The sequence below is a fragment of the Saccopteryx bilineata genome, chromosome 1 (genome assembly GCF_036850765.1).
Source record: "Saccopteryx bilineata isolate mSacBil1 chromosome 1, mSacBil1_pri_phased_curated, whole genome shotgun sequence".
NCBI classification, from domain to species: domain Eukaryota; kingdom Metazoa; phylum Chordata; class Mammalia; order Chiroptera; family Emballonuridae; genus Saccopteryx; species Saccopteryx bilineata.
Window position 1 is genome coordinate 158,387,948 of NC_089490.1, and position 12,133 is coordinate 158,400,080.

At 44.2% G+C, this 12,133-nt stretch overlaps 1 protein-coding gene across 4 annotated transcripts in view; it reads left to right on the plus strand.

Annotated features, from left to right (window-relative positions):
- The window catches only part of PTK2B (protein tyrosine kinase 2 beta), a 128,947-nt gene that overhangs the window by 28,306 nt on the left and 88,508 nt on the right, over positions 1 to 12,133 (plus strand). Inside the window, exon 1 of one of the 4 annotated variants that reach the window (XM_066278566.1) lies at positions 1,999 to 2,019. The exons of the other annotated variants lie outside the window; for them this stretch is intronic. The gene's annotated coding sequence lies outside the window, so the exon portion shown is untranslated. Of the gene's footprint in view, positions 1 to 1,998; positions 2,020 to 12,133 lie in introns of those variants that run through there. 4 annotated transcript variants of the gene reach the window in all.

Consider the following 12,133-nt stretch of genomic DNA (forward strand, 5'->3'; position numbering starts at 1 on the left):
AGTGCTGTGCACTTATTTTGACTGCCAAAGTATTTTTTTTCACCCACCTACTCATCTATAACATCTGTGGTTGCTAGCATATGCGTGATACCCAGAAGGCCAAGTGAAGGTCGAAATGTGTTCCTGTGAACAACAAAAACAAAAGACAGGAAAGCCTCCCAATTGCCTCTTCTCTTGTAAATGCTTGTTAGAGTGAGGGCATTATATATCCAGTGTGTGTAGGGGATAGGTCACCTGGGCCAGCCCACACTTGTGAACTTGTTTTGGCTAGAAAAGTCAAGGTAGGAGCTTTGATGTATTTGGAGGCACTATAATTGAATAGTGAAATAACCCAGTATTTTCTGTAACAAAAACAACAAAACACATTAAATAAGAAGCCCAGGGTCTCTTTCCCCTAGGCCACTGAGGCCTCAGTCACCTCTAAGAGATAGGTAATGAGCTGCTTGCTCAGGGGGCTGCCCATATAGGCTCGGGAGTAAAGGGGGTTTAATGCCAAAAAATATATATTTTTTTATTTATTCATTTTAGCGAGGAGAAAGAGAGAGAGAGAGAGACAGAGAGAGAGAGAGAGAGAGAGAGAGAGAGAGAGAGAGAAGGGGGGAGGAGCAGGAAGCATCAACTTCCATATGTGCCTTGACCAGGCAAGCCCAGGGCTTTGAACCGGCGGCCTCAGCATTTCCAGGTCGACGCTTTATTCACTGCGCCACCACAGGTCAGGCAATGCCAAAAATATTTTTTGTTGTGCCGCTATGAAAGAGGCTCAGAAGATCTATAGCACAAATTTGCTATGAACTACACATCAATGGGGTTGTTAATTTTGGAGGCTGTGTTCTATCACATACCCAAGACAAAGGCAATAGGGTTACTACATCAAGCTGGTGAATCACTCATAGTTTGGGAGAAGGCCTTCCCTGTCTACAAAGGTACTGTTGTTTGTTAGGACATCTTGGATGCAGTGCTCATTGTGTGCCCATTTACTGTAGGACTTTTCTCCTTTCTTCTTATGGAATAGGAAGGGCCCATCTTGGTTTAGTTGTATGTGTTGACCTCTGAACAAAGTCTTTAATGCATTTGTTCACATGCAAGCATGTACTCTCTCTCTCCCTCCCCCTCCCTTCTCTCTCTCTCTCTCTCTCTCTCTGTCACACACACACACACACACACACACACACACACACACTCATACTTTGGCCACCACAACACATCCCCATCCTGCCCTGTAATGGCAGATCAGACCAAGACCAAGTGGCACTTTTATGGTTGGGTTTTTCTAAGGGGATGCTGCTTTGCGGGTGTGATTTCCCACGGTCCAGCTGCTGGAAGAGGAATAGCCCGGGAGCGCCCACTCACTTAGCCTTATCAGTCACTGAGACCTGGCCAAAGGTAGGTTTGGAAGACGTTTCCCACGAGCAGGAGAAATACAGCATCAGCAGGAACAAGTCTAGTCTTGAGGATGAAGTGAGAAAAACAAGGCACCCACACCTGTTAGTGCCATAGCCAGTGCTCTTCTGGTTGTACTGACAGAAACCCTAGAGAGAGCATTTGTTGGCAAACTAAGGAAAGATTTGAGAAGCAGCTGAATTTAGGGATGACTGCAACTAAGAGCTTACACCTGGCCAAGTGTCTCAGTGCCTGCCCCTCTGCTTCTCTGTATCTCTCTGCATGTTGGCTTCATTCGTTCAGACCAGTTCTGGTAAAAGGCAGGGGCATAACTGCTAGTGACATCCAACCTCTCACCCACAGCTGGTCAACCACAGGAGAAAGCCTCTTTCCCTAAGATAAAATTTTAAAGATGCCAAAGAAGAACTCTGATTGGTTTTGCTAAGATCATGTGTCCAATTCTGGACCAATCCCGCTGGCCAGGAGGGTGGGAGCCATGTTTGTCTCAGTTTAAGCAATGCATCACTTCCTGTGGTCTAGACCACAGGGAGGAGGCAGAAGAGAGGGTCTATCATAATGGCAGCCTCCACTAGAACTAGCTGGTTGTCATCGGAGGAGGAATACTTTTCCACAAAGACTGTGAGTGAAATTTCTCTGAAGGGGGAAGAGATGTTGTGGGCAGACAAAACAATTATGGTCGCCTGCAAAACATTTGCAAGCTTTGGTCATGTAACAGTTTGTGATCTGTGGCAAGCAGGTACGTGTGTCTGCTGGGAGGGCCATTAAATTTGAGAAATTAAGGAAAATGGTGACATCTAAAGTGCTTGGGAATCGGCAATGTATAATTATGCTATAGGTAAAGACTAAATAAAACTTTGCAGAATAGGTGGCAAGGTCATGAGTTCTACGTCAGTAAATCATTTACATACTATTAAGTTGTTTGACAATAGTTATTACGTAAAAGAGATAACTGAGCTTGACTTCTGGTCATGTTGGCTTGCTTATAAGATTTAACAGACCAAGTCACATGTTTACACGTTGTTCTTTCTTTCCTGGGCTTGAACACAATGTCAATATTAGTGATGGTCTTCCCACAAAATCATCCCTGATTTTTTATTGTACTGCAAATGTCTGAAATTGAAAAACAAACTTGCCCTCCCATCTTGAGTGAATGGTGTTCTTAAAGTAAATGGCTATTTTTGATTCTGCCTCTTATCTCTTCAGACTGTACTTTGCCCTTGTTCAAAGAGAGTCTTAATGTTTTAAAACTGGTGGGTACATAATAATGGCCCTCCAAATATGTCCATATCCTAATCCAAAATTCTCTGAATATGTTAATTTACATGGCAAAGAGACTTGTGGGTGTGATTAAATTAAGAATCTTGAGATGGGTTCTTAATTTATCCTGGATTATTGGGGCAGACCTAATGTTATCACAAGGGTTCTTATAAGAGTGAGATAAGAGGATCGGAGATAAGAAGGCAGAAGGAAATGTGACAGCAGAAGCAGAAGTTGGAGAGAGAGTTGAAGATGCTGCTCTGCTGTGTTTGAGGATGGAGGGAGAGACTAGGAGCCAAGGAATGTACAGTTTCTAGAAGCTGAAAAAAACAAAGTGAAGGATTCTCCCCTTGAGCCTCTAGGAAGAATATGACACTGATGGCACCTTAATTTTGGGACTTATGACCCCCCAAACTGTAAGACAAATTTGTGCTGTTTTAAGGTATGAACTTTGTGATAATTTGGTTCAGCAACAGTGTAAAACTAATACAGCTGCCTTTCTGGAGAACAGCTTGGCAACGTGTACTAAAAATTACAAGAGTTCATGCTTCTGACTCAGTTATTCTACTTCTGGGACTCTCTCTAATGAAATAATCAAATATACAGAAATATACTTACCTACTAAGGTGTTCATGACAATATACCTATAATAACACAATCTTGGGAACCATATGAGGACCCTACTAGTGGTCTTATCTTTTTCTCAGTCACACATTGTTCAAGTAAGAAAACATGGTCCACTAAACGATGATCATCTTCCTTTAAGATGCTGCTTCTAGAATGTGTTGTAATCACAGGTGGGAATGGCCTGTGTTAGAAAATGACCATGATGGCAGCATGGCTGTCAATCTACTGATTCAACAAATCCTTCTTGAACATGCTGGGACCTGAGCTTGGGATACAGAGACCGAGGACACATGGGATTATGGGAGCTGCAGGAACCTGGCCAGAGAGATGGTTATTAACCCAAAGACTTCTCAGAAGAGGTGCAGTTCCACTTAAAACTTGAAGGATCAGTAGGCATGAACTGCAACTGAGGAGTTCATAAAGTGCAGTCATTACCCCGTTCTGTGCATTCGTAGTACCTGACGGTGGAGGTGGATCCTGGCTGCTCACCAGGAATTCAGAGGGCTCTTCAGCCCAAAGCAGGGCTAGCTGCCCTCTTGTTAAAGAGCTACAGAGGAAAAACTGCAAACAACCTAGATATCCTTTAGTGGGTGCCTGAGGTAGCCATGCCATGAAACACTACTCAGCAATAAAAAAGAATGCACTATTGATACATGCAATAACCTGCACAGATCTCAAGGGCATTATGCGTCATGAAAACGAGTCAATCTCAAAAGGTTTCATACTGTATGATTCTCTTTATGTAACATTCTTTTTTTTTTATGTAACATTCTTAAAAGGACAAAACTATAGAGATAGAGAACAAATTAGTATAGTCATGTGTCGCTTAACAATGGGGATACGTTCTGGGAAATGTGTTGTTAGGCATATTTGTTGTGTGAACATCATAGAGTGCACTTACACAAACCTAGATGGTACAGCCTGCTGCACACCTCGGCTACATGGGGTAGCCTGTTGCTCCTCGACTACAAGCCTGTACAACATGCTACTGTACAAAACAGCACAAGATTTAATCAATCACAAGAGAAAATGATGCAACCAAGAGACATGAGAAACACAAGACGTTTGAGGCTGCAGGTGTGACGCAGCACACATTTTTACAGCAAACTTTTGTTTTTATAAGTAGAAAGTGTGCACTCTGAAATAACAAAAAAAATAGTATAGTGAACACAGAAACCTATGATATAGTCATGAATTATCATTACCAAGTATTACGTAGTGTATGTAATTGTGTGTGCTATACTTTTATATGACTGGTAGAGGAATAGGTTTGTTTACACCAGCATCACCACAAATGCACAAATGAGTAATGCACTGCACTACGATGTTGTTAAGGCTATGACATTCCTAGGCAGTAGAAACTTTTTAGCTTCATTGTAATCTTACGGGATCACCATTGTATGTGTGGTCCATCATTAGCACATGACTGTAGTTGCAGAAATGGGGAAGCAAGTGTGACTATAACAAGGTAACACAAAGGAGTTCCCTCATGGTGATAAAACATTTTGGTGTTTTTACTATGGTTACACAATCATATACATGGGAGAAGATCACATAGAAACACACACACACACACACACACACACACACACCCCCAAGTAAAAAATTGAGAATGAAATTAGATCTGTTGTCTCATCACAGTATTGTACCAATGTCAGTTCCCTAGTTTTGCTATTACACTACAAGATGGCATCATTAAGGGAAGATGGGTCAAGGTACATGAGACTGTGTGCTATTTTTGCAACTTCCTGTGAGTCTCTAATTATTTCAAAATAAAAATTTGAAAAAATAGCCACAGACTAAAATTCCTCTGCTTGATGCCACTGCTTCTGTCCCCAAGAAGTTTTTCAGCACTCAAATAGTTCCAGGTCCATTTCCATTGGTGTGTAAATACCTCATGGTTCCCCTATCACTTCCCGATGTCTGCTCATGGCTACAGAGGACAGGGAAGTGATGCCAGCAACTGGCAGCAGAGGATTTCTCCCAAACTCCCCCATGCACTGCCCCCCCCCCCCCCCGCTGTTTCCCTCAACAACTACCAGGAGCATCATTTCCCAACCACCAGCCTGTAAGGTGATTGGCCATGTTTGTGAGACACCCTGGATATGCTGTAAGAGTCTGGCTTTCTGCTCTCTCCTTCAGCAACTCTGGATGAAGCCCTGGGAATGGCCTGTAAACAGACTAGAGGGAAGAGAAGCCTTAGTCGAAGGGGAGATTTGAGTGAAGTGAAGAGACAGCTAAAATGGAAAGCGATAGCAATAGGTCCTCTGGCATAATGGTAAAAGCACTGGCTTGAGGTCTTATCTGGTTTCATTCATTTATTCAAGCAGGTGTCTTTGTTCAGGCTACTACAGCAGAAATGCCATAGACTGCATGGCTTAAACAACAGTTCTGGAGTCTGGGAAGTCCAAGATCAAGGTACTGGCAGGTTCGGTAACTGATGAGGACCAGCTTTCTACTTTATAGACAGTTTTCTTTTTATTGTGTCCTTACTGGGTAGAAGGGGCAAGGGATCTCTCCGGCCCATCCATGAGGGCTCCACCTTCAGGACTTACTCACCTCCCAAAGACTCCACCTTCTAAAACCATCGCCTGGGCTTAGGACTTAACATATGAATTTTGGGAGGAATACAAGCATTTAGTGGAGAGCAACAAGTATTGATCAAGTGCCTAATTTGTGCTAGGCATAGTTTTACACATTGAAGTTACAGGGTAATCCCCCGTGGTTCCTGGCCTTGTGGAGGTTATATCAGATGATCTGAATTTAAGCTTTATTCTCCATCAGCCTTGTGACCTCTGAAAAGTCACTTAATACCTCTGAATTTTGGTTTCTTCTCTGTAAATTGGGGTTATTAATCCAAGGATTTCTCTGAGGTTTCATGTAATGGTGCATCAGTGCTGAGCACAGTGTCATAGAATGTGCAGGTGTTCATTTTTTTTTAAGTGAGAGGAGGGGAGATAGACAGACTCCCGCATGCACCCTCACTGGGATCCACCTGGCAACCCCTGTCTAGGGCTGATGCTCAAATCAACTGAACTATTTTTAATGCCTAAGGCTGATGCGCTCAGACCAACCGAGCTATCCTCAGCACCCGGGGGCTGATGCTCACCACTGAGAGAAGAGGGAGAGGGAGGGGAAGAGAAGCAGATGCTTGTTTTTTCTGTGTGCCCTGACTGGAATCAAATCAGGGAAGTCCACATACTGGGCTGATGCTGTATCCACTGAGCCACCCGCCAGGGCCAGGGCCAGGTCCTCAGTTTTTTACATTAGTTCTCACTGTCCTCTCTCTTTGCTCACCTTCTGTATAGAATTTGGATTCCACAGGGCAGCCCAGGGCTGTAGACAAAGCAGGTTCAATTAAGTTGAATGCAGAGGAGTCTGCACAGTTCTGTAGAGCTCAGGCAAAATGAAGTCAGGCAGGAAAAAATTCTTTTTTGTATTTATGTTAATTTTTGCTTTCTATTTTTAATTCCTTGGTGTGTTTATTATTCTATCTTCTTAGCAAATTTTTCCTTGTTAAAATCATTCTTCCTTATAATCATATTTTAAGCTTTTTTAAAAAACAAATCTAGCTTTTTATTTTATGCATCTATATGAACTTTCTTTCATTTAGTAATTGTCTGGTTTATATATTTATATCCCTTGTTTTCAACTTTTCTATGTCTTAACATTTTAGGTTTGTTTTTTGTAAATTCCATCTAGCTGAACTTTTAAAAAAATTGAATCTAATAGTCTTTGCCCTTTAACAGGCAATTTAAGCTTTTTGAAATTTATTAGACTTGTACTATATTTAGTAAATTTCCATGATATTATTTTATATTTCCATGTTTTACCCATGTCTTTCTTCCACCATATTGCCTTTCATTAAATTGGTTGTATTTCTTTTATTTCTTCCTATTTGCCTTCTTGGTTTAGAACTTACATGTTACAATTCTATTATTTTAATGGTTCTGCTCATTTTTAATATATTGCTTGAAAATCTCACCTTAGTCAATAACATCATCATCCCTCTCCCCAAAGTGCAAGGACTCTGTGACACTTTGACTTGAATCTTTCTCCCTCCATCTTCTCGGCTATTGTCAATCTCTGTTTTAGTGTTACCGACTTTTCAATAACCCCCTCCCAGTATGGCTCTTAGAATTATCTTTGAATTTCATATCTTTTTCTCCCCTCTATTTAAATATATTTAACACATATTTATAGTTTATTAAATTAATTTTAAATATATTTACATTTGATTAAATTAAATATATTTCAAAAATATTTTTATTTTATTAAACTAAATATATTTTAGCTATACACTAGATAGCCCTGAAATATTCTGTAGACTCTAGTTCTTGATTTTCTAATCTAAAAATTGCATCTGCTGAGCTTTCCCCGATGTTAGTTGTTTGCTTGCGTGGTTTATAATTTTGAATTCTGTGTGTATGTGTGTCTGTGAAGGATGGGGTTTCCATGTCTTTCTGATTGTGAAAACATCCTAAAAAGCTTTGCTTTTTCCTCTGCCTGTATAAGTTGTCACCATTTCTGGATTTTATTTTAATGACAGTTTCCACCACACATATATAGAATAGCATAGGCTTTGTTGTTAATCCTTTTTTTAACTGACCGCAGGTAGAGGTGGAGCTTCTTCACCTCCGTGGCCTGGTGAGCAGTGTGCTGTTCCCTGTGCTCAGCCCCTGACTCACAAAGGTCTTAAACTGATAATGCCACCTGTATGAATATTAACCCCCAGTCTCTGCTCCTGCGCTCTCCACAGCTTCGGTTCGTGCTCACCACTCTGAATGTGAGTCCCCTCTATTTCTGATACTTGAGAATTTCCTTTTCTTTTGGGGTGATTAACATTTTTAGGAGTTGCATTTTATCTAGGATTGCTACACATTTGGAGTGGAATGGACCTAGTCTATATTAGGTCAGTTTCTCACAATGACTGTCACATTCTTACACAGGGGAAAAGCTCACTCCCATTCTTTCAGTCAACAAATGTCCCAGAACTTAACATTCAGAGAGGGAGACAGACTTGAATTAAGTTGTCTCGGGAGTAACTGTAAATTGATAGCTCTGGTGTGTTCTACTCAGGAGAGGCACGTTGTTCTAGGGCAGTGGGTGCTCTCAGTGGGGCCTGACTCAGCCAGCGGTCAGGAAAGGAGAAGTCCAGGTGTCGCAGAGGCCAGAGGACAGCCTCAGGGGGATTTCACTGCAAAGGCCAGGGCTGTCCCGGTCCCTCCGTCCTCCTCTCCCTCCCCTTTACAGTGTGAGGTCTGACTGACCTGGGTGCTAACTTTCTCCTCATTCAGGTAGCAGGAGCCTCGGGAGGTTAAACTCAACGGGGGTGGGGGTGGGTCACAGGGGCAGGATTTCCCCTGGCATGATGCCCTAAAATGCTACGAACTACCCCCAAATAATGCTTTATATGATGTAAACTTTAAAAAAAAGGGGATGTGAAAAACCTGTGTGCAGAACGTTGCACCTGGTGTATTTTGACTAGCAGGATGGAGGAAAAGCCAGAACTGTATTTCTTTTGCCCTCTGAGTCTAGAGTAGGGGATTTCTTCTCCTTTCAGTTGACAACCAGGAAAAGGGGCCCTTGATTATTCTATAAATAAAATGCTTTGGTCATTCAAATAGCCAATAGGGCGAGGAAGGAAAGGGTGGAGGAGATTTGGTTTCTTAAAGGAAAGGGCCCTGGGCTGGGAAAGCCACAGCCAACTACCTTCTTAACTACCTGGTGGGACCATGGATCAGGGCGCATGGGACCCAGGTCCCTCCGATGTAAAATTAGGAGGTTACGCAAAGGGAGCTGGAGGGACACTTCTATCTCTGGTATCCAAGATGGCCTCTGGGGTGATAGGGTGCTGCTGAGATCCCAGCTGCCCTGTACTTCCAGAGTTCCCAATGAGCAACAGGCCCTTGGGCTTCAATACCAGATTCTCTGGGCTTTAGAGCAGCCTCACTGCCCACCTCGCCACTCCCATGTCTGGTCACCTGGATGATCCTACGTGCTCCTTCAGGAATGTTTCCCATCCTCAAATCTATCTGTGCAGCCAGCTCTGCCCAGTTGTGCCAAGAAAGTGCAACCTCTGTGTCATGACACGAGGAGCTGAGTGTGTGCTTACCTGGTGCTTACTTACCTGCCCAGGTCGCAGTGGCAGGAAAGGAAAGCCCTGATCTCCATTTGGAACTTCCTTTTATGGACACAGATTGCTGACGGATCCCTGGCAGGCCTGTTCTAATCCAAGTCTGGCCCAGAGCCTCCTGTCATTTCACTGACCCAGTTTGTAACCCTGGAGGCAGGGCCAACCGAGTTGAAAAGTTAGCGCCTATGGCACTGCCAGGAGCCCGCCCTGTCCGGGGCCTGTCCCTCCTCCCCTTTCCCCACCCTCCTCTGGGACAACCTGTTCCCCCTTTCTACTTCCTGGGCGTGACTCACCTAGGGGTTCCCTCTCAGCATGGCAGGTATGTGTCATTTCCTTAGGTTGGTGAGACCCAGACTCTCAGTGTCCCTCTGCCCCACGGCTGGTCTAATTTGGGGCCAGGAGGATGTAAGGGTTGGCCTCTTGGGGCCACCGCATAATAAATCCCAGTAAGAATTTATTGTTGGGGTGAATTTATTACCTGTAGGAGATTTTCTGTCTTTTCTCTGAGAGATGTTTGGGAGAAGCAGAGGACTGGGAGTCTGTTTTATTCTGTTTTCTGCCACTACCCCCTGTCCTCGGGCCCCCCCCCCCTGCCATCCCCAGGACTGCTCCGCTTTCCCCTCACCTATCCCCCCCTAATTCTTGAGACCCTTTAACTTTGCGAGAAGCCCCTTGGTAGCCTCCTGGCCCTTGCTTGGGAGGCTAGTGGAGTGAAACAGTGTGTGATGGGGCAGGAGGGCCCCAGGCTCACAAGTCCATCGCTGGCTGAGCTGGTTAGAGCTTCTCTATCAGACCAGGGCACGGAAGGGTCAGCACGCAGGCCAAGAGCCATTCCCATGTGAAATTTAAAACCACAGGGTGGAGATGAGAGGTTCCTTCAGTATGTGCTGGCTTTGTCAGAACTGCTGTGCCATATTGTCTCACTTCTTTGTGGCAAGAGAGACCTACAGTACCCAGGTGGCCAGAGTCGCTGGGAATTCTTGTGATATCGGCTCCTGAGAGTCAGGTCTTCCGAAGATAGCAGCCACTTCTGCTTCCTTCATGGTAGAAAACGGGGAAAAGTGCAGATATCCCACCAGGCCTGGGAAAATCTCCCTATCAGGGTAGGCACTAGGAGAAGGTCGGTACATTCCATCGGCCATGGTACTTCTGTTCTGGGGCCCCGTCTTGACTAGTGGGAAAGAGTTTTCTGTGAGTATCTTTCTAGGGAAGTGAAAGGTCTGAAGATCACGTTTTGTGAGGCTGAATGACTTGAAGCAGTTTAGACTAGAGAAGCCTGGAGGAGCAGGGGAGCTGTTCTCTGATATTGAAAGTTGATAGGTGGAGGTGAAACAGAGTTCTGCTCTGTGTCTGTCCAGAGGGCAGACCCAGGCAGTTACAGAAAAGTATAGTTGGGCTGAATATAAAAGAAGGCTTTCTTATCATTAGAAATCTGAGCACTGGAACAGGCTGGTAAAAATTTGAGGTAGTGAGTTCCTTATCACTAGAAGAATTTAAGCAATAGGTGGGTAGGAGGGAACTCCTGCCCCAGGCTGAAGTTTGGACTGCATGAGTTCTGACGGCAATTTCTACTAGAAGTTGTGAGTCTCTGATTTGGGTCTAGTCCTGCCCTTTCTTCCAATTCTACAATGCTTCCTTAGCCTACCGACACCTTTCCCATCACAGGCCTCCTTCTCTGAGCAAGATCGAGACACCCCGTCTGGCCCGTGCCTGAGCCTGGGTTGGGCTGTGTGATGGCTCTTGGCAGAAGCCCCAGAAACGTCTGCATGTGCCTAGCTGGAACAGTCACTGAGCATTTCTGTTGCATGTTTCTGTGAATTCTTACTGGTCATCTCACTCACCCCAGTCCTGTGGGTCAAGATTACTCTTCCTCATGCTGCAGATGAGGAAGTAAGGAAATACCCAAGCCACTGCAGGGCTAACATTAGACCCGGACTCTGCCCTCCTGTTCCCAATGCCTTTTGCAAAGTGCCTGTGTGCATGTCCATGTGTCCTACATACAGCCTCAAGTTGAATTTTTGTGGCAGCTCTGAACAGCTGCATTATTGTCCCATTTTACAGAGGAGAAAAAACCAAGGCTCAGAATAGTTAAAACTGCTTCTGGGATACAGCTAGTAAGGGATAGAGCTGTTCTATTAGCTCCTCAACGAGCAGCCATGGATATGCAAGGAGGGAGTCCCCATATAACTGCAAAACATATGCTTCCAGGTCAATGATGGCTTGCTTTATATATTCCAGATCCTGTGCTAAATGCAACTAGAGAAAATTGCATAGGTACTATTTTCAGCTTACGAGAATCCGGTGGTCCCAACCAGTGAGCCTAACATATTTACAATAAGCGAGATGTGCCCAATACAGAGCAAGAGCTCATTTATTAAGGGACGGAAAGGAAAACTTTGTGACAGACACGGAACCAGAAGTGGTTCCATTGCGAAAAGGAGCCCACTTTTTGGCAGATATACAGGGACATGGCGATGGGAGACATTGTGTTCAGTGCCACAGGAACCGAACAGAATTGGTCGTGAGCTATTATTAAGCAAGCATGATTGGCTTTCTCATTTTCTCTACCCACCCATGGATGGCTGCAGTCCCAAACAGAACCTTCTCATCTTCTGGCTTGAAGAATAACCTTACCATGGACCCACATTCTGGAGAAGTTGGTAGATGACTTGGGCTCCTCCTCCAACTGGCTACCAATTCCTGTGGATTCTG